We start from the raw sequence: 27,446 nt of genomic DNA, 5'->3' as shown, positions 1-27,446 counted from the left end.
GATAGGAAAGGAAGAAGTCAAAATTTCACTATTTGCAGATGATATGATAGTATACTTAAGTGAACCTAAAACTTCCACCAGAGAACTCCTAAACCTGATAAACAACTTTAGCAATGTGGCTGGATATAAAATCAACTCAAACAAATCAGTAGCCTTCCTCTACTCAAAGGATAAACAGGCAGAGAAAGAAATCAGGGAAATGACACCCTTCACAATAGCCACGAATAAAATAAATTATCTTGGAGTGAATCTAACAAAGCAAGTGAAAGATCTGTATGACAAGAACTTCAAGTCTCTGAAGAAAGAAATTGAAGAACATCTCAGAAGATGGAAAGATCTCCCATGCTCCTGGATTGGCAGGATTAATTTAGTAAAAATGGCTATCCTGCCAAAAGCAATCTACAGATTCAATGCAATACCCATCAAAATTCCAAATCAATTCTTCATAGAGATAGAAAGAGCAATTTACAAATTCATTTGGAATAACAAAAAACCTAGGATAGCGAGAACTATTCTCAACAATAAAAGAACCTCTGGGGGAATCACCATTCCAGAACTCAAAGTGTACTACAGAGCAGTAGTGATAAAAAACTGCTTGGTATTGGTACAGAGACAGAAAGGACGATCAATGGAACAGAATTGAAGACCCAGAAATGAACCCGCATACCTATGGTCACTTGATATTTGACAAGGGAGCTAAATTCATCCAGTGGAAAAAGGACAGCATTTTCAACAAGTGGTGCTGGCTCAACTGGAGGTCAACATGTAGAAGAATGCAAATTAATCCATTCTTATCTCCTTGCACAAAGCTCAACTCCAAGTGGATAAAGGACCTTCACATAAAGCCAGGTACACTGAAAATATTAGAAGAGAAGTTGGGGAAGACCCTCGAATACCTAGGCACAGGGGAAAAGTTCCTGAACAGAACACCAATGGCTTATGCTCTAAGATCAAGAATCGACAAATGGGACCTCATCAAATTACAAAGCTTCTGTAAGGCAAAGGACACTGTCAACAAGACAAAACGGCAACCAACAGATTGGGAAAAGATCATTACCAATCCTACATCTGATAGGGGGCTAATATCTAATATTTACAAAGAACTCAAGAAATTAGATGCCAAACAACAAAATAACCCCATTAAAAATGGGGTACAGAGCTAAACAAAGAATTCTCAACTGAGGAAACTCGAATGGCCGAGAAGCACCTTAAGAAATGCTCAACATCCTTAGTCATCAGGGAAATGCAAATCAAAACAACACTGAGATACCACCTCACACCAGTCAGAATGGCTAAGATCAAAAACTCAGGTGATAGGAGATGCTGGCGAGGATGTGAAGAAAGAGGAACACTCCTGCATTGTTGGTGGGGTTGCAAGCTGGTACAACCACTTTGGAAGTCAGTCTGGCGGTTCCTCAGAAAATTGGACATAGCACTACCTGAGGACCCAGCTATACCACTTCTGGGTATATACCCAGAAAATGCCTCAACAAATAACAAAGACATATGCTCCACTATGTTCATAGCAGCCCTATTTATAATAGCCAGAAGCTGGAAAGAACCCAGATGCCCTTCAACAGAGGAATGGATACAAAAAATGTGGTACATTTACACAGTGGAATATTACTCAGCTATTAAAAATAATGAATTCGAGAAATTCTTAGGTAAATGGATGGATCTAGAAAATATCATCCTGAGTGAGGTAACCCAATCACAAAAGAACACACATGGTATTTACTCACTGATAAGCGGAGATTAGCCCAAAAGTTTGAAACAACAAAGATTCAACTACCAGATGACACGAAGCTCATGAAGAAGAAAGAACAAGTGAGGATGCCTAGGTCTTTCTTAGAAGGAGTAACTAAATAACCAAGGGAGCAAATATGGAGACAAAGTGTGTGTCAGAATCTGAAGGGGGGGTTGTAGGGAGACCATTGTGTCTGGGTATTCATTCCATAGGCAGTCACCAAAAATAGACGCTGATAGGGATGTCAGGATGGGAAAGCTGACAGCAGCCTGATAAGGCTGTCTCCTTAGAAGTCTCTCAGAGTCGGACATACCCAGAGACAGATACCCACAGCTATCCATTAATCTGATCAAAGTTCCCAATGGAGGAGTTAGAGAGTAAATTGAAGGAACCGTGAACCGTAAGGGCTGGTGGCCCTGTGAGGAGAGCAACAATACCAACCAGCCAGAGCTCCCCAGGGTCTAAACCACCAGCCCAGGAGCACATAGGGAGAGACACATGACTCCAGCTGTATATATAGGGGAGGATGGCCCTGTTGGGCATAGGTGGGAGACAAGATCATTGGTACCCTGAAGGCTGAGCACTGAGGGGGGGCATCTGAGGGTGGGGAGGGAGGCTGGGGGTAGGTGGGTAAACACCTTCATAGAGGCAGGAGGAGGGGGGATGGGATAAGGGGTTCCTGGGTGGTGGGGGAAATATGGTAAGGGATAAAATTTGAAATGTAAATATTATATCCAATAAAAGAGGGGAAAAATAGAAAAGCGGTTAGAACCAACATTCTTAATAAAATGTCAGCCCTCTTAAAAAAAAAAAAACTATCTTGATACTAAAATTTGTTTTGAGAATTGTATATTGCAGAATGATCAGCCTTGGTGTATCTACTCAACAAGCAAGCTGGGCAGACCTGCTCAAACCTCTGAGGTCCGTGAATTCCATCTGGAGGCAGCGAAGACACAGCATCAGAGGATTGTCAACTTGCTCTCCCCCCCCACTCCTCTTCTAATATCTCAACACCCATAATCAGCTTGAAGAAGCTAATGATGAGTCAGCGCCCCTATTCCCTGGGCATGGGGACTAAGGTGGTAAATGTTGGGCTGTCTCCCTAGGGAAAAGTAGTGGTTTTGTCGGAATAGAGAGGATTAGCTAGGGTTTATTGCATAGCCATAACCTATTAGTAGAAATCTGTATAATTAATATCAAGATGAAGATATAAATTCTTAAATGGCACCAATTTACTTTGTTTACAAATTTTAAGGTTTTCATTGGCATGAGCTTCTTAGTGATATAAGAGTGAGATGAATATTGTTACTCTCGTAGGCATTGTACCAGTATAACACACTTAGGAATACAAAGCTCAGACCCAGTCCTTCTTTAACTTTTTTAACTGATTTGAGATGGTCAGCCTGTGAGTTAAGGGACTATAGCAAATTCAAGACTTGGAGTTTATTATAAGGGTGTTCTCTATGTTTTATTTAGAAATAGCTGAGTGGAGTTAACAGGCAACAGTCCAGATGACCTTACATGGATAGCTGGTTTTCAAAACATCAGAAATCCTTAGAATTGACATGACAAACATTTCAGTATTAATGTTCATTTTCATTAGAGACCTGTCTGCTCCGGACAGCTTCCTATGTTAAATTCTAAGAAGAAATTGAGCATCCTTGGAGTTACTCCAGTTGTGGTGAGACAGCCACTAGGCAAGAATTGCCACTTTCCTTCTACAGACAAATTACTGTCCAGAAAAGAACACACTTGCAGAATAGTCAACTGATTATATCTGCCTAGACAGAGTAATCAGCCCTTAATAGTTCTGCAGCACTAAGGTGTGTCAGATGATCCTGGGCCAGAAGGCAGAAGAACAGATGCTCCAACGTTTTGAAGTAGAGCGAGTGTCCAGGTTTTCAGAGGTCTCTATAAATTGGCTAAGTTTTAGAAGCTATGCTTTGTGTTTCCCACAATTATAGTCAACTCAGTCATTCTAGATTTCTGATGGGGTTGAAAACTTATAGCTATTTACTTTGAGAGAAAAGATCTGAGTGTATGGTCATCAGCTGACATTCATCCTAAAGCCAAGGAAAAAGCCAGGTTCAGAACTAAGTGTTTTAGTTAGGATAGATGACAGAGGTGCTGGTTAGTCAACAAAAGGATGGACTGGGTATTAGGACTATCTTATACCTCACTGGTACAAATAGGCATAATTATGCTCTAATTGTATTTTGAGAGAAAAGTTTCCTTTTAACAGGAAGGGTGATATGTAGGAGGAGCTAAGGTGGGAGGAGTACTGAGAGGAAGAAAAGGAGTAAGAAGAGGAGAAGAAGAAGGAGAGGAGAAGCTAGGTGATGAAAGAGAGATAGAGGGGGGAGACAGGGAAGCAGATGTTCATGTATCTCCACCAGTCAAAGATAGTTGATATATCTAGGTTGGGTAGTGGGTTACACCTCTGATTGAACAATACCAAACTTATAAAGCCTATGATTAACATTTCTTAAAAAAATGTATAAATGCAAAAAGGAAAAGGGGGCATGGGATAGGGGTTTTCTAAGGGTGGGTGAATGGGGAAAGGGGATGGTATCTGAAGTGAAAATGAAAGATCTAATAAATAAAAAATAAAAAAATATAAAAGTAGATCTAAGTTAATTACTAATTGTCATCTTGGTAAGCTCTAAAATTACCTGGAAGACAGAAGTTTGGTCTTTGGGTATATTTTGAAGAATTATTTTAATTACAATAATTGAAATGGGAAGAACTAAGATCTGTCTACTATATATTGTACTTGGCTAGGATGCTGGATTGTATTTATTTAATATTTAAGTCTACTAACTCAATTAATTATATTTAAACAAAACTTTCTTTCTGTGTCTCTGTCTCTTTCTGTCTCTCTCTGTCTCTCTCTTCCTCTCTCTCTCTGTCTCTCTCTGTCTCTCTTTGAGTGTGTGTGTGTGTGTGTGTGTGTGTGTGTGTGTATGTGTGTATGTGTATGTTTGAACTGAGTTTGAGCATTCATCGTCCTTTGCTTTTGACTGTGAATACAATGTCAACAGCTGCCACAGGCTCCTTCTTCTATGACCCTCCTTATATGATTGTATAAAACTTCAAACTCTGAGTCAAAATAAATCTCTTTCCTTGGACTTGCTTTTATCAAGGTATTTTAATACAACAGGATGAGTAATGAAGAATGTCTCCCAAGTACTTTATGAGTAAAATTAATACATTTTATATAAAATATATTCACGTGTATTCATGTGTCTGAGGACTTTGTAAAGTACCTGTCAAATAATTATTAGAATTTGAATTTGAATCTCCAGTACTGACATAAAAGCAAAGCAAGGTAGTGCGCCCCTGTACCTTAGTACTATAGGCAGGAACAGTCAGTAAATTACTGTAGTTCATTGACCAGCCAACATGGTCTAATTAATGAGCCTGGGTTCATTGTGAGGTCTTGACTCAAAAGCCAAAGTGGAAAGCTGTTAACAAATGACTTCAATCTCTGTCATGAAAATGCATGGATGTTGGCACACACACACACACACACACACACACACACACACACACACACACAGAGAGAGAGAGAGAGAGAGAGAGAGAGAGAGAGAGAGAGAGAAAGTTTTATTTAAATATAATTAATTGAGTTAGTAGACTTAAATGTTAAATGAGTTGGAAGTCTATCAGATCAGTTACACAAAGATGTAATAAATTATAATCAAATGCGGAAAATGAATGAAGTCATCAATTTTTTAGAGTATTTGCATTCAGGGGCTGTACAATGGCTATTCTACAATGGCTATACTTTACCAGATTGTGAGTCTCCATTGTAGATGTATGATACTATCAATGGTTAAATAAAAAATAAACACAAAAATAAACAACAGTGAAAATGAAATTTTCTAAATACTCAGCATATCTCTGCACATTGCTAGTTGTTTCTCACTTTGTTTTGAAGATGGCTGTGTGATCCTACCAGTTTGAGAGTTGCTAACATATATCATCACAAATAAACTTTTCATTAACTGAGTAACATTGACTCTGACAAAGATGTTATTAGTTAGCAATTGTGAACTAGATTTATTTTTTATTCTGTCTTGAAGTTTCAGGTTCCTTCTCAACTATTCCCGAAATCAAAATATTATAATGTAGTGGAAGTTTGAGAATTTTGCAAGACTCCTGGGTTCAAAGTCATACTCATTAAGAGGATAATGCTATCACTGAAATATTTTCTCAGGCTTCTGTTTCTGTGACCTGGGGATTATTTGAGTTCTTTCTCTCTTCTCTCTCTCTCTCATTATTTGAGTTCTCTCTCTCTTCTCTCTCTCTCTCTCTCTCTCTCTCTCTCTCTCTCTCTCTCTCTCTGTCCCTTCCTCCCTCCCTTTCTCTTTCTTCTTCCCTCTCCCCTTCCATCTCATCTCTCCGTTGCTCTTTGTCACTCTAGTTCTAGCTCTGATTCTCTCTCATTAATCATGTTAATATTCTAGAGTCATGATTTTAATTTTAGTTCTGGTAGAAGGTGGAAATTTAAAAAGTAGACATTAAAAACTAAGCAGAAAAAGAGACATGTTGAGAATGAAAATTTTCTTTTTGATTCTGTCTCTATTGAACAATCATTTTCCCAACTGGTAGAAATATTGAAAACAATGAGTTTAATTTATACCATTCTCTGCTATTCTGTATGAGAAAAAATTAGCATATAATTCATAAAGTGAAAAATTATAAAAAATCATAAAAAATAACAAATTATTTAGCTTTTTCAGAATATTTGAGATGGTTTGTGTTTGTGTAGATACTTTATCCAGATTAAAAATGAATCAATTCTTCAAAAACGTTTTTGCTTTAAACTATGACAAAATACAACTTACATCTTCAAGAAACATTGCTTTTTCTTCACTTAAAATACCTTCTTTAATACATTAAAAAAAGAAGATACAGGTACAATGCACAACAAAGTAAAATCCCTAGATTCTCAATTTAGCAAAGACAAAGATGAAATCTTGCTTTTCAATATTCTCTCTATTTGCTACTTTAAAAGAAAATTGGTTCCCTGGGGGAAAAATGAATAGTACTCAGAAGCTTGACAGTTTTATTCAATATAATGAAAAGTAGCTCATTAAAATAGTTGTGTACTTTCAAAGGAACTTAGATAAATAGTATGAAGACAATTTTTTCTGAGTGGTTTTTAAAAATCAAAGGAACACTAAGTTGACACAGAGAATGAGACCCATTTCTTAATAAAGTAAATGAAATAAAATATGAATAACTTGTTGTCATGTGCTGTCCACAAAGCCTATGGGGAGAGATGTATATATCTCCCATTGATGATGGAAGCATTAAAACTCTAGAACCTGTTGGCCACTGAAAAATTACCTTTAGATCTGCATGTAATCAGTAAGCCAAAGTATCATGCTTGTAAGCTTCATGTTTTTATGACAAATACAAGAAAATTTCAGTTAGGAAAAAAGTTTAAAAGTTTTGCATTTCCTTTAAAGAAATGCATTTGTTTTCTTTTATACCATCTACATTTTGTAATGGAACCTGAAGAAATGAAAGGGTAACAAGTAAAGCTCTCTGTTTTATGATTGTTTCAACAATGTGCTGGTGCAGAATGCACATCACAATAACAGAGACCACCTCAGGAATGGAAATGTTTGTTATTACCTTTGTTTTAGTATACACATGTGTGCAAATGCACATAGCATGTACTTTTTAGATATCTTCCGGATTCAATAAGATTTTCATACTTAAAACCAACAAACTCTTTCTATCTTCCATAAGTTTTTTTTTTTTTTTTTTTTTTTTATCAAATCCTTAAATATGCTAGGAATGCTATTTGGTAGAAAATATAAAAAATGCTGTAGTTCAATTTCAGAACTAAAAGCTTTATAATTGTGTAAAAGATATTTAAATATTCAGAGAAAAAAGTTTGCCATTCAAAATAAGTCAAATATTTCTCTAAAGGTGAAGAATGGAAGTGTGTAAAATTGCACATAAGTGTAATTCTTGCTGTTGTGGTAATTTTCAGACTCTTTTTGAGTCTTTTCATCAAATATGCTGATTTAAAGAAGCCCATTGGAACAGTGCTAGATGTCTCTTCCTAGTTCCAATCTGCTTGTGTGTTTACTTAACAAATCCTTTCTCATCTCATTTTTTAAAACCTATAAGAAAATAATGGCCATAAGACCTTTACTTAGACTATGAATAGCCAGTATTAAGTACCATAAACCACTGACATTTATTAACTAAAAAAAAAAAATGATAAATGTCATGGTCTCTGTAGATCTATCAAGTGGTAAAGTTAAGCATAGATTTTACATATTGAAAGTCATGATTGAACATCTTTGAGATACATTATTTTCTCTAGTTATTAGCATATCAATATTTGAACAGAATATGCTACTTTATAGAAAATCCATCTTAGGAATAATGCATTTGGGTTATTTTGCTGAATCATAAAAAAGAAGTAAGAAGTAAGTTGATGAATTTATAAATTAAAGACAAAGTGATATTTGATCATGTATAATATTTCTATGAAATTTTTGAGATGTAGAAACATTTTTTTTTGCTTTCTGTAGTTCTTTAAATATCCTATATACTTATGGTGGTTTAAATGATAATGGACAAAGTAGGCTCCTATATTTAAATGTTAAATGGTGCTTTGTTTTAAGTTTTCATTTTTCTGCCCCATGCTTATGGATTGAGATTTAGCTCTTAGTTACTACTCCAGTGTCATGATTGAGTGCCTGTTGCTATATTACTTCCCATGATGGTAATGGAGTCAGCCTTTGAAACTGTAAGCCAATGATAATCTATTTAACATATATGTCATTTTGCTCATAGTGTTCTATCACAGCAACAGAAAAGTAAAAAGATAACATGAATCATGGTCTCATTGAGTTAAATAAAACTATTTTTCAAATTCTGTAGAGTCTTTCTATCTTTATGCAGGTAGCTGTTTACTTTGTTGTTTAGAAGCCTCTTACTTTCATATAGTCCCATTAATAAATCTAAAACAAAGAATGATTACTGCCTGAGATGAGAATATTTATTATACAAAATATATAAAAACAAATAATATGATAAAAATAATGATCTAAAACATCCATGAAAAACAGCAAAAGGTAGAATTAGTAATGGAATAACAAATTTTAATGATTTCAATGGCAAAGTACCTAAAATATTATATTGAAATGTGAAAATTTTAGTTAAACTTGCTATTCTAAACTTTCAAAAACTTCCATTGTGCTAAGTGGATATATGATAGGGCAATACATTTGAACATGAAGAAAATTTCGTAAGATTTGTTGCTTTCTGCTCACTATTGTTCTTGCCTTATACTATTCCTCTAAAATTTTCACTTTAAAGTCAAATAACAATGAGTAAGCTATACTAATTATTAATTTCTTTAAAATATGAGCATATTATTTGTATATCTCAAATAATTCTATCACTATGTTATTAAGAGTTATTCTCTGAGGGTTGAATCTATGATGTATATTTTCTCCTTAAATGTCCATATTGTTTTATTTTCTCACAGTTTTTACAACTTCCTTTTAGCAAAAAAAAATGTATTTAAGGAAAGAAGACATTGAAAATAAGACAAGTAGTAAAAGATTTCTCATAATATTTTATCTTTCTAATATATAAATTCTCTTACATGGAAGATGATTTAGTTTTCTGCTTAGTTACTTTAGGCTACTAGCAATTTATCACTGTTTCTAATATACAGAGCTAATTACAGATCCATATGATAGCTATCCAGCATGAATGATGGCATGACAGAAATACTGGTCCTCGCCATATTTGTAGATTTTTTACATAATGAATTATGGCCCAGTGTGCTCTTACTGAGAACAAATAGTACATTTAAATAAGAAACAGTGCATATAGGATCAAGAAAGCCATAATTGTCAAAATAGAACATAGGTATGTTAGTATCAAGAGTCATTATAACTTCTTTTTTGGATTCTCTGTTCCACAAGGTCTACACTTGAGGCAAGGCAGCTTGTCCCATCAGGGGTATAGGTAAGCCATGGCGGGTTGGGAAATTATGTCAAATACAGTTTCTCAGTCACCAGTGTCAGGGCACTCAGCAATCTCACAGGTCAACATCATTCTTTGTCCTGCTATCAGCATGTTTCACTAATCGTTCTGGGAGCCACCATGCTCCATCAGAATTCTGCAGAAAAAAAAAAAAAAAAAAAACACAAACATGCCCTCTTTCCCATATTTAATACTGGATTGGGATCATGCCATATGCCTGTAGGTGGATCCTTCTCTTTCACCTTTGCGTAAGTATGCCTAGTTGTAGAGTGACATAGACACTCAGCAAAAAGTTCCTTGACATCAATATATTTTTTAAATATTTAAAATAAAAAATAAAATAAGAACATGATTTAAATAAATTTGTGGTGAACAGGGAAATATCTCCCCCTTTTATATTTTATAAAAAATATTGTTTTAAAGTTCCATGGGCCCATTCCACAGTCTCTTGTCCTTGACAGTTATAGGGAATCCCAGTAATATGGGTAATGTTAAATTGCTGCCAAAGAGTCTCAAATGTTCGACTGTGATAGCCAGTTCCATTAATGGTTTTATTTGATTGTTTGTTTTGTTATTATTGGATACTTTATTTATCTACATTTTAGATGTTATCCACTTTCTCTATCACCCTCCAGAAACCCCTTAATTAATTGCTAGTAACACTGCTTCTGTAATTGCTTTGATACAAGAAGTTAAGACAGCTACTTTTGTTAATAATTTAGCAAAAAATGTTACTAATGTGTTGAATATACAATAAGATTTAGATAAACATTTGTATGAATGGATTGATGTTCTTTATCCTATTGAAATTATTGAAAGCAGGTTCAGAATTTAAGGGTAAGGAGCCATCTCGAATGTCATGCCAAATTCCATTGGATTCATGTTAGTTCTTAAATTTACAGTGGTAGTCATTATAATTAGGAAAAAGTTTAAAGACATTTGCAGTGTATTTGTCATAATTCTACCACCTCTCTAGATGTTTTAACTTTACAAAGTATGCTTCTGAATTTAAAAAATGCTGCTCTGCTGAGCTTGATGTGGTAAATACTGCTGATAAAATTACACAAGGCCTGAGGTCAGTATTTTTATTTTGGTCAAGCTTCAAGAATGGCATATGCAGTTTGATCATGCTAGCTCTTTTTGTCCTGGGAATGTCATTTTTGTCTTTTGTCTCTGTCCATCATGTTAAGGCTTCTCTTTAACAACAGCAACATGTTGGCTGCTAAAATACATGGCTTCAAACTGAAAATAGACCCCCCCAGACAGAGTTATTAAATTAACAGGCAAGGGCTGGTAATGTTCTGCACAGAGCATTACCAACTTAAAACAGAGTGCATTGCATTGGAAAATGCATATGTCATGACAGGTAAGAAAGGCATTCTTGTCAGAATGACCTATGACTGGTTCAGTCTTGTTAATAAAATAAAAAGGGGGAGAGGTAGAAAGCCTTTGGGGCCTTTGGCAAGAATCTGACATGGGCCAAGGACAAGGAAATGGGCTGCTTGGCAGAAATATGACATTGGCCAAGGACTAGGAAATAGGCTTCAGACAGGAATCTGGTGTTTGGCTGGAACAAAGAAGTAATTTCAGGCAGGAATCTAAATTTTAGGCTAGAACAAGGATGTAGGCTTCAGACATGAAAATGACTTTGGGCTAGGGTAGGAAAATAGGCTCAAATATTTTGGTTATCCTAATAAGCCCTTAGAAACAGTGATCCCAGGAGTGTTCACGGAATTGTGTTTAATGCCTTGCTTGTTCTTTGACTATTTGTGTTTATTGTCTTCTTTGTTTCTTGACTATTAGCATCTATTGTATGGCTAGACCATCAACCTAGATATGACTTTAATACATGCATATAATTAAAATAGTATAAAAACAAAATATAGGAGGGTGTTTAGTATTGGGGGTTCTTGGGAGGAGAAATAGCGAAAAGGAATGAAATCTGAAATGTAAATAAATAAATTATCCAGTAAAAATATGAATATTAGTACCTGCTTATTTTTATTCTTGAATATTAGAAATATTTTCACCTTAGATGTCAATGAACACAGAAATCATTTACTAGATTCAGCATAAAACATCTCACCAGATATCCACTGCCAATTTAATAGTCCAAATAGTATGTCAGGCTGAAAGCTAAAATGCCTCACAAAAGTTTTATTCCCCACAGTTAGTTTTTTAAGAAATCTGATCTTCCAGGTTCCACACCATACTTTCAGTTTGAACACATAGATTACAGGTCTTAAAGTTAACGTCTCATATATAAACTGAATTCCCTTACATTCTTTTTCATACAAAAGAAACTTTCTTGAATAATATATGATTTCATTTCTACAATGATTTAAATTAATATTTTTCATATATTAATTATGCTGCAAACTAATATAGTGACAGTTGGTCCTAGTTCCTCAAACAACCAAGCAATGACCTTTTAGTATTTCAAAGCTTAGGTCATGGCTGGACAAACTCTAAATTAACTCATCTAAGTTAATTCAACTATCTAACCTTATTCAGTCACATGAATAGCTATAGTTATGTCACTTTCCTCTCATGTCTCATGAGGTAATAGCTTTCCACTTTCTTCTTTTCAGAGTTTCTTTTTTCATCCTGGGAAGTCCAGTTTTTCTTTCTATCTATTGCCCAATAACAGGCCTTAGCTTTTTATTGGCCAAAAAACTTTGAGAGCAAGGTTTGCACAACAAAAGCTGATGTAGCTGACAATTCACTCAAATAAGAGCAACCAGTTCTTGGGTACAGAATTTAAAATTTGAAAACATACCAGAACCAGACCAAACTCCAATATTGATCTTTCTTAGAAGGATGATTTTAATCTTTCCTTGAAGATGGGCAGGAATGGGTGGTAAAAGAAAAAAAGGAATAAACCATTATCATTAATATATCTTAATATCTCAAGACCTTATTGAGAAAGTACCTTGCATGTGGATTTCAGATGTAAGTAGATGAAATAAAGGCTTCTACCCAAACCTCTAAGTACAGCTGACTCTCATAAGCATAAAGAGGCACAAAGAGATTCTTCTTGTTCTATGAAGATTCTGCTGTTTGACAAGTGAGAAAGCTATAGATCAGAGGAATGAATGGTCTTAGGGCAGATCCTCACTGAAATAACTACCTATAGATAGTTAGACATGGTGCTCACCAAATATCCAATCTTGACTGCCTGAATGCATGTATATTATTAAAGAGCTAAGGGGAAGGGAGAAAAGGAAAGTTATTTTCTAATAATCTGATTGTGATACATTATATTTAGTATCTTAGATTAGGGTAATTTCATGCATTCTTAAATCCAGAAGAAGATAGCAGAAGTGTCAGAACCAAGGGCTTATTTATGATCATGGAACAAGTCAGCTAGCCATAGCTGGCTTTGAAGATCCAGAAATTCATGAGATAAAGATGTGCTTAACTAAAACAAGCTAGCAAGGGAAGTAAAGGATTTTACTTTTAAGTCTACAGAAGGGAAAGCAAGCAATTACCAACATTACTGTTATAAAGGTAAGTTCAACACATCACTATGTGATGAGTAAATAAAATCAGAATGAAGATTAGATGAAGAAAGATAGTACACCTGTGGGTGGGTGTGTATGGAATATATATATATATATATATGTATATATATATATATAGTGTGTATGTGAATGTATACACACAAATATATGTATATATGTATATATGTATATATGTATATATGTATATATGTATATATGTATATATGTATATATGTATATGTGTATATATGTATATATGTATATATGTATATATGTATATATGTATATATGTATATATGTATATATGTATATATGTATATATGTATATTTCATATGTATATATACATATATACATATGAAATATACATATATGAAATATATACATATATATATACATATACATATATGTATATATAAATATATTTCATATTTACAACACACACATCAAAAACAATATTAGAAAAACAAACAAAATAGCACTTTACCTTAAACCTTCAATAAACCCAAGCCCCATTTATTGAAGTCTTAGTTGCAAGAATGTCCCCATTGCAAGGTAGATCTTTATCAAATGGAGCCTGATAGGATGTTCAGATCCCTGGGGACATACCCTTAAAGGGATTGTGAGTCTTCATCTTTCTCTTCATTTCTTACTAACAATGGGGTAGGCAGCTTACCCTGCCATGCATTCTTATGACACATTTTGGGCTCAAATTCATAGGAACATGAAATGAAATATTTGAAACTCTGTTCAAAAATAATCATTACTTTTAAAATTTGGATTATATTATGTTTTGAATTGTGATAGAAAGCTAACTTGTACAAAGACAAGGAGACATGATTTTCCTCTTCTTTAGGAGTTCAAACAACAGAAAATATTTTCTTTTCTCTACTGTTAAGAGATTTTAAAAGTTCACAGAAAATTAATCATAAACCTGAATATCTAGTAAGAACACAGGTGGTTCAGATCCCAAAGAGAGCCAAGAAAAGTTTATTATAATTTTTAAAATGTAAATGTTTTGTTGTTGTTTATTTTTTGCAGTTCCTTAGGTCTCAGTCCTGTCTTAAGCTGTATCCTCTCACATTACCAGTCTATATACAGACATGGATCAGGTAATGCAGTTTGTTGATCCAAGGTAGCAGTTTATTAAAGGACTCAATTTGGCTGGTTAAAAGATGTGCCAAAACTAATAGAAAAGAATTCTAGAGGATGGCTCTACCATACCAATAGAATATGCTATTGTGAGATTCATTGGCTTCTTTGTGAGGATGATCCATATCCCTATATAAAGCTTATTACAGGTGGTTACATACTTTCTTATCAGGTAACTAGTGTACAAAGGAGGTGTGACAAGTTCACAAAGTAAAAGCCAGCATAATTTGCCTTTGTCTTTCCTTTGTTCCTCACTATGAGGTTACATATTTCTTTGTTGTTGTTGTTATTTTTATTGTTTGTTATTGTTATTATTATTTTTTTTACTCTCCAGATTTTATTCCTCCTTCTGTCTACCCTCTGACTATTCAATATCCATTACCTCCTTCCCACCTCCATGTATCCACAGGATGTCCCCAACCTTGAACCCCCCTTCCCACCTGACCTCTAAACTTCCTGGGGCCTTCAGTCTCTTGAGAGTTAGGTGCATCATCTCTGATTGAGCACAGACCAGGCAGTCCTATGCTGTATATGTGTTAGGGGCCTCCTATCACCTGGTATATGTTACCTTTTTGGTGGACCAGTGCTTGAGAGATCTCAGGGATCCAGATTAATTGAGAGTGCTGATCCTCCTACAGGATCACTTTCCTCCTTAGCTTCTTTCAGCCTTTCCCTAATTCAACCATAAGGGTCAGTAGTTTCTGTCCATTGGTTGAGTGCAAATATTTGCATCTGACTGTTTCAGCTGCTTGTAGTGTCTTTTGGAGGTCAGTCATAATAGGTCCCTTTTTGTGAACACTCCATAACCTCAGTAATAGTGTCAGGCCTTGGAACCTCCCCTTGAGCTGGATTCCACTTTGGGCCTGTCGCTGGACCTTCTTTTTCTCTGGCTCCTCTCCATTTCCATCTCTGTAGTTCTTTCAAACAGGAATAATTATAGGTCAGAGGTTTTATTGTGGGATGGTAACTCTCTAACTCATTTGATGCCTTGTCTCCGGTTGAAGGTGGCCTCTATATGTTCCCTCTCCCTAAAGTCAGGCATTTCATCTAAGGTCCCTCCCTTTGAATCCTGAGAGTCTCTCACCTCCCAGGTCTCTGGTGAGGTTTTGTATTTCTAAATTGAAATAATTTAAAAATAAATTAAAGTAAGTTTCTCAAATATGAGGAGAGTAAGTCATAGAACTTAGGTTTCAGATACTATTTTGCTTCATATGATAAAGTTATTCATAATTCTCATTTGCTAAATTATACAAATTTCATAAAAATGTAGTGCTGTAACTGGAGACTTTTTTTTAATAAATTAATAGTAAGATGGTGATTAAAATCCTCCTAATGTTTACAAGAAGATTTATACAATCTGACTTGGTGAATACTTTCTTTCTTCTTAGAAATGCAACTCAAATGTCCTGAACCACTTACAAACACCTCATTCAATAAAACTTTTCTTTAATTACAATGAATTTTAAGTGAACCGTTCACTTATTTCCCTTCTGAACACAAGATACACAGAATAATTTTCTATCATAAATTAAAGATTTTAAGAGTAGAATTGCAGATCTTCTATCATGTAAAAGAATCTGTGAAACCAAATATTGCAAAAAGCAAAAATGAATGATTAAAAACAAGTTTCCTGGCCTCTAGGCATTTAAAATTAAGTAGCTGTTTATACAATATGATAAATCACATGTTTTATATACATCTATATGCATGCTTTTATAGGTATGACCCTAAACTTATTGAAAGATAAAATGGTAATACTTTATCACAAGCTACTTTTAACTTTTCTATGAGGGATTAGTTCTTTTATGTGATAGACATATGATGTTCGATACATGAAATAAATCTGGCTTGTACATGTTGAGCTTCTAACAAATACCACATTGGAGCTCTTATAAGCATTGGCCTTTGTCAGAGAGTGAAGGTCAGGTCATGCTTGCCACAAGATGCATGACTTAGTTCTAGGCATGCATCCATCCTGAAACTTACTTGTCTCCAGTATGAAATAAATCCCTGAGAATAAGCTCATCACAAAGAGTTGGAAAAACTGTTCCAGAAAATTCTCTCAAGGCATGTTGCATGGCTTATATATTTTCACATGGCAGATGCTAGTAAATACTTATGTAGTGAAGGATAATTGCTTTGAACTATGAATTATGAATGAGAAGCTTTACCATAAACACCTATGCATCAAACTTAGTTGATTTCATTTTAATTTTAGAGAAATTTGATTTCATTTTCATAGATTTACTTAATGTAAGAAGGATGATTGAACATACTTGGGTAAGTGATTTATGAAATATATTCTTATGTCAAGTACTTTATGTTGTGTATAATTCACATGGAAGAATTAAACCCAAATTCTAAAATCAATTTATACTATATGGGGTCATCTGGGGGAACAATGTTTTCTGAAAATAAAATTATATTTAAAGTGACTGAAGAAATATGATAATTCATATGTGTGCTACAATTAAATAAGACTTCAAAACCAATTCCAGTTAAATAAATTTTAATATATACATTGTGAAAATTTATAAGATTGAATATTATACAAGAAACACGAAATATGAGCTTAGAGATAGCTCAATAAGTAATGTTCTCTCATTGTAAGTATGAGGGACTGAGTCAATGACCAAACCATACAAACATACAACACACCACACATACACACACACACACACACACACACACACACACACACACACAAACATACCCTATACAAAGAGGTTTGGAATTGTAGTTCAAAATTTTAGTCCCCAGCATTGAACAGTTAGTTGCTTCCTGCTCTCTTCTGTAGAATATCCTCAATTTGAGAAGGCATTTGATAGAAACATCTCATTTTGGGCTGAGTGTTCCAAGGTTTCATATTTTGTGCATATTGTCTGGCTGTGAATCTCTGTGTTTGTTCCCATTTGTTGCAGGAGGAAGGATTTCTAATGGTAGTTGAACAAGACACTGACCTATGAATGTAGCCAATTAGGAGTCATTTTATTACTGCAATTTTTCTCTTTTTGAGAGTAGTATTATTTCCTATCTATGTGTTCTCAGGTGTTTGGTCACACAGTGTTGTATATGGTGGGTTTGGGTTCTCTCTCTCTCTCTCTCTCTCTCTCTCTCTCTCTCTCTCTCTCTCTCTCTCTCTCATTCTTTTAGGAGATGCTGAGATTGCCAGGTATTGTGAAAAAGCTTCTATACACTAAGAGTTTTTCTTTCAAATTCAAATAAAAATTTTCCAAGGGTAAAGAAATGTCTTTAAAAACTGAGGATGGCCTTTCTGGCATCAATGGGAGGAGAGGCCTTTGGTCCTATGGAGGCTTGATGGAGCATAAGGGGATGCTAGAGTGGGGAGGGAGGAGTGGGTGGCTGAGTGTTGGAGCACTGTCATAGAGTGCTAAGGGGAGGGGAAAGAAGGGTTTAGGATGGAGGTTTTTGAAGGAAAAACCAGGAGGGGAATATCATTTGAAATGTAAACAAATAAAATGATTAGTTAAAAAAACTGAGATGGAATCAAGGAACAGTGTAGCAAATGTGTGTTTTATGGCATTCTGTTAATCTAGTGATTATTTATTTATATATTTCCTACAGTTTACTTAGACAACTTTAGAGCTTTGTTTAATCTAAGAGTTAGTTTATATATCAAATTTCTATTTTGTTGGGTAATGTTTTAGTGTGTCAGATGCTTCTAAAGCTTCTTGAAGAAATATATAATTTAGTAACAACATACTGCATGCAATATTTATGGTTGTATGTGATGTTTATGGAACATACAATAATTGGGATATGAGTCTTAAAATCATACCCACAAACAAAAACAGATACAAAGTCACTTAATATACATAGGGACACAAATAAATATGTTAACAAACATGTTAAATAGATTTTATTTAAATAAATTCTTATAATTCAATGTTATAAGTATGTGCCCTATGGTGGGCAGAAAAGGGGTTCTTTTTAAAAGACAGAAAATCTTAATCTTTACAATCTGCAAATGTTGCTTAAAATAAAAGAAAGGCTTTTCAAGTAAGATTATGAAAATTTATCTAGTTTGACTGGTTTGTTTGTTTGTTCCTTTGATTAGTTTTAGACAGGCTACTAGTATATCCTAGTATCCTAGGCTAGCCATACTACTAATATCTCCTAATAGAACATGGGCCTTGATCTCATGACATTTCTGCTTAGGGCTACCTAGTGTACAGATATAGGCTTCTATCTTCATTCCTTCGTTGTAGAGAGGATGTCTGAATAGTCAAACACTATTTAAGGAAAATTTAAATGCATTGAAATTCACTGCAGTGATAGTATGAATAAAAAGGGGATTTTATTATCAAAATATTTGATGAAAAATGCTTTCCAAAGGTAAAAGAGAAGAGAAGTGGACTCTCCCTAAAAATCATAAGAAGAGACTTGCACATAGCAATGGTCATCAAATGTACATTCACACATCTGGAAGATTGACCTGTGAAATGACAAATATCTTTTGTATTCAGTGATTAGATTTGTGATAATGTGTCCCAGTAACTACAACTGAATAATAAATATATTACATATATAAATACTATGTAAAAATAACAGAAATATAAATTGCTGCTATATTTAAAATAGATTCTTAGAAACTCAGTAACAAAATTTATAATCAATTTATACAAGTGATTTAAATTATCATTTTAATCATCAAAAAAAGACATTAAATTGGATTGATTCAAAAGAAATGAGCTTCCTAGCTTTATTACTGAACCTTCTGCTTAGAGAGCTAACTTCTAAACTGCTTGCATTGTTGTGTTCTCTTTGTTTTCGTGTCTGAGAGAAGGCGACATAAAATCAATGAAGTGTTTATTAACTAAGCCAAAAGCCTAATGTGAAGAAATAAAATCTACTTAGCATGAAGCAGGCCCCTTTTATGACAGGACACATTTATTTTATTTTATTTTTTATGTCATGTTACGTGCCTAAGAAAGGCAAGAGAAAAAAGAGGAGAGATTTGTTTATAAATTCTTGTTAATATTAAAATAGTCAACACAGGCTAAAGAAAATATTTCATTTTGAAATGAGTGCATATAAAACAATATTAATGGTCATCAAGAAAAGTTCAACACATTATGAGAAATAAATACTCATTTTTAAATAACTGAGTCTCATATATGTGATTCAGGTGATTTTAAAGAACTTGTTCACTTTTGAGTTTCTTTTATAAGGGAAAAGCAGAAAGAAACAAGATCCCCATTGTATTGACGTTTGAGTTTCTATTAGATCTTCTGTATATCTACTGTGACATAGACCATCAAAAATGTCTGCAAATACATTGGATATGATGGTAGTGTTTAAATTATCTTTGAACTTGATTGATGTTCTGAGGATTCTCAGCAGTAAAATGAGACAGAAAAGTATGAAAGCCATCAGAAAAGTCACAGAGCAGCCTCCAAAATCATTACATTTTTGACACTACCGCTAAGTCAAGACATCTTCCAAATGGTACTCTTATCCATGTATTAATTACAAGGATTGAGCTTATTTGAAGTAACCACGGTGTCTTCTGCACCAAAAGGATAGAGATAGATAAGATAGACTCTGCAAAATCCAGGGAAATCCCACAGGAAGAGACTTTCTATTCTCTTTCTCCACTGGTACTGGGCAAAGCTCATTTCCAGACAGTAGTATGATGACATAGACAGAATGATTCTAACCGGGAAAGTCAGCTAGCAACATGATATCCAGACTTTTAATGATGTTTTAATCTAATAGAGTTAAGGATGCAGAATAACATCCTTAAATCACACTGTTACACTTTCTAAACCCATGTAAACAGAATTACTTTTATCTGACATAACATTTCTAGTACATAAAGATCACCTGCTAGGAGACAAACATAAAGACCAAAATTTTTATAGTCAGATTTAATTCTCTTGTTGAAGGGAATAAAGAAAACCCAGAATGGGTGTGTATTAATGACATGCTGATGATTCCAAGACTTCAGACACATGAGAAATTGTAAAAAGCAATTTCCCATATGGATCAGACTTGGATTATCAAAGCCTACCTCTGTCTACATGCCAGTTTGTGGACATTGATCAATGTTTACAAAATCTAACAACTGCAGATTCCTCCTATTCTTGGATATTAACAGCATGGGAAAGTATGCTGCACTAATGAAACTAGTGAGACTTCTTTTTGTACTACACATAATAAACACATTTAGGTTCTGGGTTCTGAAAGTAGTAACTACTGCTTCATCAAAGCACAAAACACACCTGATTTGGGATTCTATGTGTTTCTCTGTCCATGTGTCTGTTCTTTATTCATTTCCTTACTGCCGAGACATGATTTTGAGACCCAAGACCTGTGAGTTACAGAAAAACATTTTAAATTGTTATCATGGTGAACCATTTCTTTGTTTTGAGTATTGTCAAGTGTAAAAGTCACACTGCATTCTGTGATTATATTCTATCAGCTGATACACATGATAGGCACAAGTAAAACTGAAATGTGTATTTAGATGCTAATCTTGACTCTGAAAACCTATATCAATTTTAAACTATATATGTTTGCCATACATACAAGATTGCACAGACCGTACAAGAAGCTTGTATGTATATGGATGAATAGGATATTTGAAGATTTTGTTTAGTGTACATTTACTAACTAAAACACAACCTGTCAATACAGCATTTTCAGTCATCTATATGGCAATGTATTGAGTTAACCTATTTTAATTTAAATAAATACTTCTTTAATTCAAATTCAATGTTCTCACTATGGCTTTTAAACACTTAGCATATTGTAGAGAGACTGAATCCTAGGATAATAAAATGTCCGAGAATACCTCAAACTCTAACATGTATAAGTTGATGTGTGTGTGTGTGTGTGTGTGTGTGTGTGTGTGTGTGTGTGTGTGTGTTTATAAAGCAAAACAACAAATAAAAAAAATATAACAATGTCTACTTATAAACTATCTAAGTGTAAAATTTTTTCAGTAAAACAATAGGAAAGCATAGTCTCAACAGAGTAAAACACAATGTGTGAATGTATTTTGTTGGTGGTGTTTTATGAAATGAAAGTTCCAATGACTTGGGAAAAGCCCTAATCAGTGGAAATTTGTATGTGTTTTATGTTCAGTGATAAACTCTTCCATTGGTTTGAAGCTCTGGAAAGAGTTGCAAAACATGTTGTTCTTTTCATAGTGATATTACTTTGTTTGTAATAGATTCTAAAGACTCCATCAGTACATTTCTAGGGCTCCTAAATATATTCAGCAAAATAGCAGGATAAAAAATTTACACACCAATATTTGTACCCTTTCTCCATATAAATGACAAACATACAAGGAAAAAATGAATCAGAGAAACAATACCTTTTGCAAAGCCTCAGAAATAATTTGAAATAATTTTAATCACAGAGGTGAGAGACTTGTGTAATAAAAATTTTAAGGCATTAAATTAATAAGTTGAGGAAGACATAAGATGATGGAAAGACCTCCCATGCATAGGAGGTAGGGATCAATATTGTGAAAATAACCATAATTCTAACAGCAACATACAGATTCCATGTAATTCCTACTAATATCTAAAAATATTTTCATGAAAATTGAAAAAATAATCTTAAACTTTATATAAAAAAGAAACCTTGAATAGTAAAAGAGCTGCTAGAGGTACAACCATTCCTAGTTTTAAGTTTTAGAAAATATCTAAAAATATTTTCATGAAAATTGAAAAAATAATCTTAAACTTTATATAAAAAAGAAACCTTGAATAGTAAAAGAGCTGCTAGAGGTACAACCATTCCTAGTTTTAAGTTTTAGAAAATATCTAAAAATATTTTCATGAAAATTGAAAAAATAATCTTAAACTTTATATAAAAAAGAAACCTTGAATAGTAAAAGAGCTGCTAGAGGTACAACCATTCCTAGTTTTAAGTTTTAGAAAATATCTAAAAATATTTTCATGAAAATTGAAAAAATAATCTTAAACTTTATATAAAAAAGAAACCTTGAATAGTAAAAGAGCTGCTAGAGGTACAACCATTCCTAGTTTTAAGTTAGACTGCACAGCTACAGGAGTAAAGTCAACCTACTATTGATGCAAATATAGATATGGTAATCTAGGAAGTGGAATGAAGATCCAGACCCAAGCCAGCACTTCTTTAGACACATTGTTTTCAGAATCTTCTTTATAGCAAAACAAAACAAAGGTGAATAATATGAAGTTATAAGGTTGAATAATGGGAAAATATGTGCATAGCATTACCTAGCAAAGACTTAATATCCAGGTTTCATAAAAATCCAAACAAGAAAATAAAACAAAACATAAAAAACCAAATAACTCAGCAGCAAAAACAAAATCATACAATTTAATTTAAAAATAGATAAATGGTCCATATGGAATTTTGTCAAAAAGGATATGCAAATACTAGTAAGTATATAAAAATATTATAGAAGTCTATAGAGCCTTTTCAGGAATCTCTAATGATAGCTTACTAGGTAAGCTGTGTCAACAATATAGGTAGTCTCCTTTCTCTGAATTCTCATGATATTTCTCATATTTTGGGTCTATTTGTTTTTCCCAATGAAATGTTATATCATTTGATTTAGATTTACCTACTGATTCCTGGTGTTACCGTTTCATCAAAAAGCACACATTTTCTACTAATTAGAAGCCAACATTTTGGTTTGATGATTAATTAAACCTTCACAAACATGTCATATTGCTATAGCACTAACTCAGTCTTTCAGTAAATGTCATAACTTTTAAAAATGGACTGTGACTATTTTTAGTGCAATAAAATATGTGTAGTCATATGACATGATAAATTAAAAATATTCCCTGGATTATGCCAGATGACTCTTTTTAGTACTTTAAAAGTAATATCCCTTGAGAATAAATTGCTATAGTAATGTGTAAAAACGCATTCACCTAAACAATTTCTGAATTTGAGGCATAATCACCACTGATTTCAATTCAGACATATTTCTAACATATATTTAGGTAGATGAAGCAAAGTAAATCCTGCAACCATATTTAAAAAATAAATTAAAAATAGATGATATCTTAGGTGTTATTGTTACCATTATATAATAGGTTAAGAAATGGAGTTGTATACAGTGTTGGGAGCTGAGAAAGTTCACACAGCTAATCCTGTGTAGGCTGGGATTTGGTCCTAAAGTTTGAATCCTGTCCCTGTCTTTATGCCAAAACAAATGTTTCATTTTTCATTTGATGTGCTTTTACTTAAATTTTGCAAGACTTCTGTAAACCTCTAAATCAATCAGTAAACACATATTTTCTTCTCACTCTACCTAAAATTATGAAGTTATAAGTTAGCAATTGCTAGCAACAGAAACTAACATTTCTGTTTATTAAAAATAAGTAAGTGAAGCATTTGATAAGCCGTCAAAATTTTAACTGCTCAGGTGCAGTGGCTTGCATTATTGCCTGGCCAGGTTTTCTCGGTGCTTTAATATGTTGCCAAAGGAACTGTTAGCTTTGCTTAAAAGTGTTCATTTGCTGCCTAGTGATGACAATTACCTGTCTCCTCCTCTTTCATAGACTCCTAATCTGTAAACTGGAAATGTTGTCAGCCAAATTTACGGACATTGTCACTTGAGGCCAGGACATCATATCCAAAAATTATGCTGAGCAAGGAGTATGCCAGCAAACCAAGCCCACTACATAGGAAATAAATTACACAGGAAGGCACCCAGCAGGCAATTGCGTCAGGTACAACTGCCAAATGACAGTTGCTTGATCTATGGCCATGGTCCAGGTTCCCAGGATCAGATTTGGATTAAATGACTACACTTCTTGGTTGGAAATATTCACTAGGACCTCATCAAAACCCTGTCCCCTGAGGGGATCCCCACAGGCTGGAGCAGCTGCTATTTCTGCTACAAACCCTATTGTCAACAGCCCCCGGGATGAATTCTTTCCCATTTCCTCAACTTCGTAATTATCACTACGAATAGTTTATATCAGGTTCCAGCACAATATGCTACACAAGATTATTCTTTTTCCTTTCTCAGTCATGCTAAATATTCTCAAGATTTTTTTTTGTTGTGAAACTTCAATCTCCCACCATGATTGAATAGAATGAATGCAATCCCTTACAGGATGGCTCTTTAGAGTTTCAAGACTTCGTACCCCAAGATCTCTCTCATATCCCTGACACTCCCAACTGCATGGAGACAGCACCTTCCTTCCCTTTTCATTAGCCTTGCATCTTCCTGGAAGAGCAGGGGCATCGTAACCTATATTTGGTTCCCTTTCCTCTACCTACTTTTGACTTTGCTTTTCAACCAAAGCCTCCTAGGCAGTGCAACAATATATAAATTGGCTATGATCTCAGTTTCTAAATTAGTATCATCCATATTTGTTTCTGCTTTATATTTTCTTGCAGTTTTAAATAGCTATATATCATTTGTCTTCACTGTAGGGAAGAGAAAAGCAGGTTGGCAAAGGGAACATATTTGCTTGAGTGTCCAAAGTGAACATAGGAAAGGAGTTACATTGTGGTCTTTAGCTGTGTTTGCATGAATAGATTGGCATCCCCTTTCTTTTCCCCGGATTACTTTGTGTCTGTTAGTGTTTTTCATTCTAGAGCACAGAGTGCAGCATTGTGCATCCGTTGTCCTGGCCCTTGTGTGGGTTTATATTGTAATGATCAATACTCATCTGTAGAGTACTTGAGTCATCTTGAAAATACTCTGTTGAAGAATTTACTCAGGGAATATAAACAGCATAAATTCTGTTCTGAAACACTTTTGGCTTCACTCAATAGTATCAATATCCCATAGGAGACTAAACTGCTTCTGGGAGAAAAAAATTAAAATCATCTTACAATTTCTAATGGTCTGTGAATTGAGCAGTATCTGACAAAACCATATATATTTTTCTACTTCAGGATGATAATGAGACAAAGTTTTAAGGATGCTGATTTAGTGGAAGTGACCAAATTGGAGAGAAAATAAAGCACAGAAAAGAGACATTTGCATCTCTTTCTTTCTAATTAAGAGAATTAGAATACCTCAGTTGTTAAAAACCTTACAATCTGCCTAAAGACATTAGTCATTCACTACATATTTATCAGGTATTTGCTATATTTTTTGATGTTAAGAATTCTGGTCACAGTGGTATTAATATAATGTGCACAGTGAATGGTGGCTCAGAACAAAAAAAAATCAGTTCTCTCTAATTTTGATTGGTAAAGACAATTTGAACTTAGGAAAATAAATGTAAAAGGAACTGTTAAAAACAGTTATACTGTTTGATAGCACTGAAATGACTTCTTTCCTTACTTTCTTCATTCTGAGTGAACTTAGGAAACTTATAAAGGGTAGTTAATCAGGCTAACTCGCCCCACTGTAAAGTACCTAGCTTCTATGTAGCTCAAGAAAGTTCCTTTGCCATGAAACACCATTCATGTCAAGGCAATTGAAAGGGCTGGTATTTTAAAAAACCAGTTAGAATCAAAACAACAAAGCAAATTAACAAGTAAAATGTTTATAAATGTGCTCTGTTTAACTCTATGCTGGCTCCTGTTTGATTTAGCTGATCTACCTCCTCATTCTTTCCCTAATGATAGACTTAGAAAGTTAAAAAATAATGTAATGGCAAATCAGGAAATAATCAAAAGCATGAAATATTAAGAAACAGGTTATAAAATTTTCACTTAGTGGTGACTGATTGTTTTGTTGATGCCACATCTGTGGTTGAGTGTTAAGAACGAAGAAAACTTATTGGTAGTATTAAAGTGGCCCTAAGCTATGTAACATATAAAGGTAACATATTCCTTTTATAAAGTGTATGTGGTGAGAGTAAGCTCCCTTTGCTGTTAGGAACGAGCAACATTGGAAAGGGATCCTTCAGATCTAAAGTAGTGAGTCATTGCCTCCACACACATCTTCACATCAAAGCATCATAGCATAGTATCTTTGTGCTTTGAGCAGTCATGATGCCTTACTTGCCATACTGAGACCACCATAAATATAGCTGTTCTCCATTAATCAACATGAACATCTGCAACAATTACTCATGCAGAGGATAATGATTTAGCAGCTGTGCATGCTAGAGTAAAGCTTGTGTAAGATTTAAGAAGATGGGGATAATACACATATCATCCTGACAAAAGCACCAGCATATATGATTTATGGATTTTCTCTTTATGAACAAATAGAAATTATTGCTACTGAAGACATAAAACAAAAGTATACTGCCTTGAGGCCTGTTCATGTCTGTTAATATTTATTGGTTTCCATTTAATTAATGCACGTAACAAGCATAAAACAAATTGTGTGTGTGTGTTTAGAGAGTTTATCTAAAGATTCCACATTTGTTTATAAACTAAAATATTTAACAAACACTGTGCTGGTTAATATTGACAGGATCTACAGTCATCCAAAAGACAAACTTCCAAGAATGTCTCTTATAGAGTTTCTGAATTTCAATAGGTGTGGGACCCAGCATTACCATCCTCTGGCCTGGATCTGGATTGCATATAAGGAGAGGACAAGCTGAAGATCAGCATGCATCTGCCTCTGTTTCCTGATTGTGGGTACAATGTGACAGTTGCCATAAGTGTCTGTCCCCTGCCTTCTCCACCACAATGAACAGTAGAGCAGAACTTGTAACAGAAATAACTATTCTTTATTTGATTTGGTCAGATGTTTGTTCACAGCAATGGAAAAAAAAGACTAATACAGACAATTTTAAAACACATAATATGTCTTTATTTAAATGTTTAAATGATCCATTTCTTTGCAACAGATTCAGGGACTAAACTAGAATCTCACATCCCAGGGTTGGCTCAGCCACTATGATAGGTGTATGGCTGTCTTTTATTACCTTGAAAATTTCCTCTTTTAACAACCTTCCTTTTTTTTTCCCATGATATTTTCTTTGTCATTACATTAGTTCCATATTATTTTAAATATTTTAATTGCTTATTTGTGTACTTTTCTGTGCCTTTGGGAATTTACCTGACAACTTCTGAAGATGAACTAAAACAAAACAATTTGCAGGAGCAGAAAACACTC

The sequence above is a fragment of the Arvicanthis niloticus genome, chromosome 15 (assembly GCF_011762505.2).
Source record: "Arvicanthis niloticus isolate mArvNil1 chromosome 15, mArvNil1.pat.X, whole genome shotgun sequence".
Lineage (NCBI taxonomy): Eukaryota > Metazoa > Chordata > Mammalia > Rodentia > Muridae > Arvicanthis > Arvicanthis niloticus.
Note: the sequence above shows the minus strand (reverse complement) of the source record.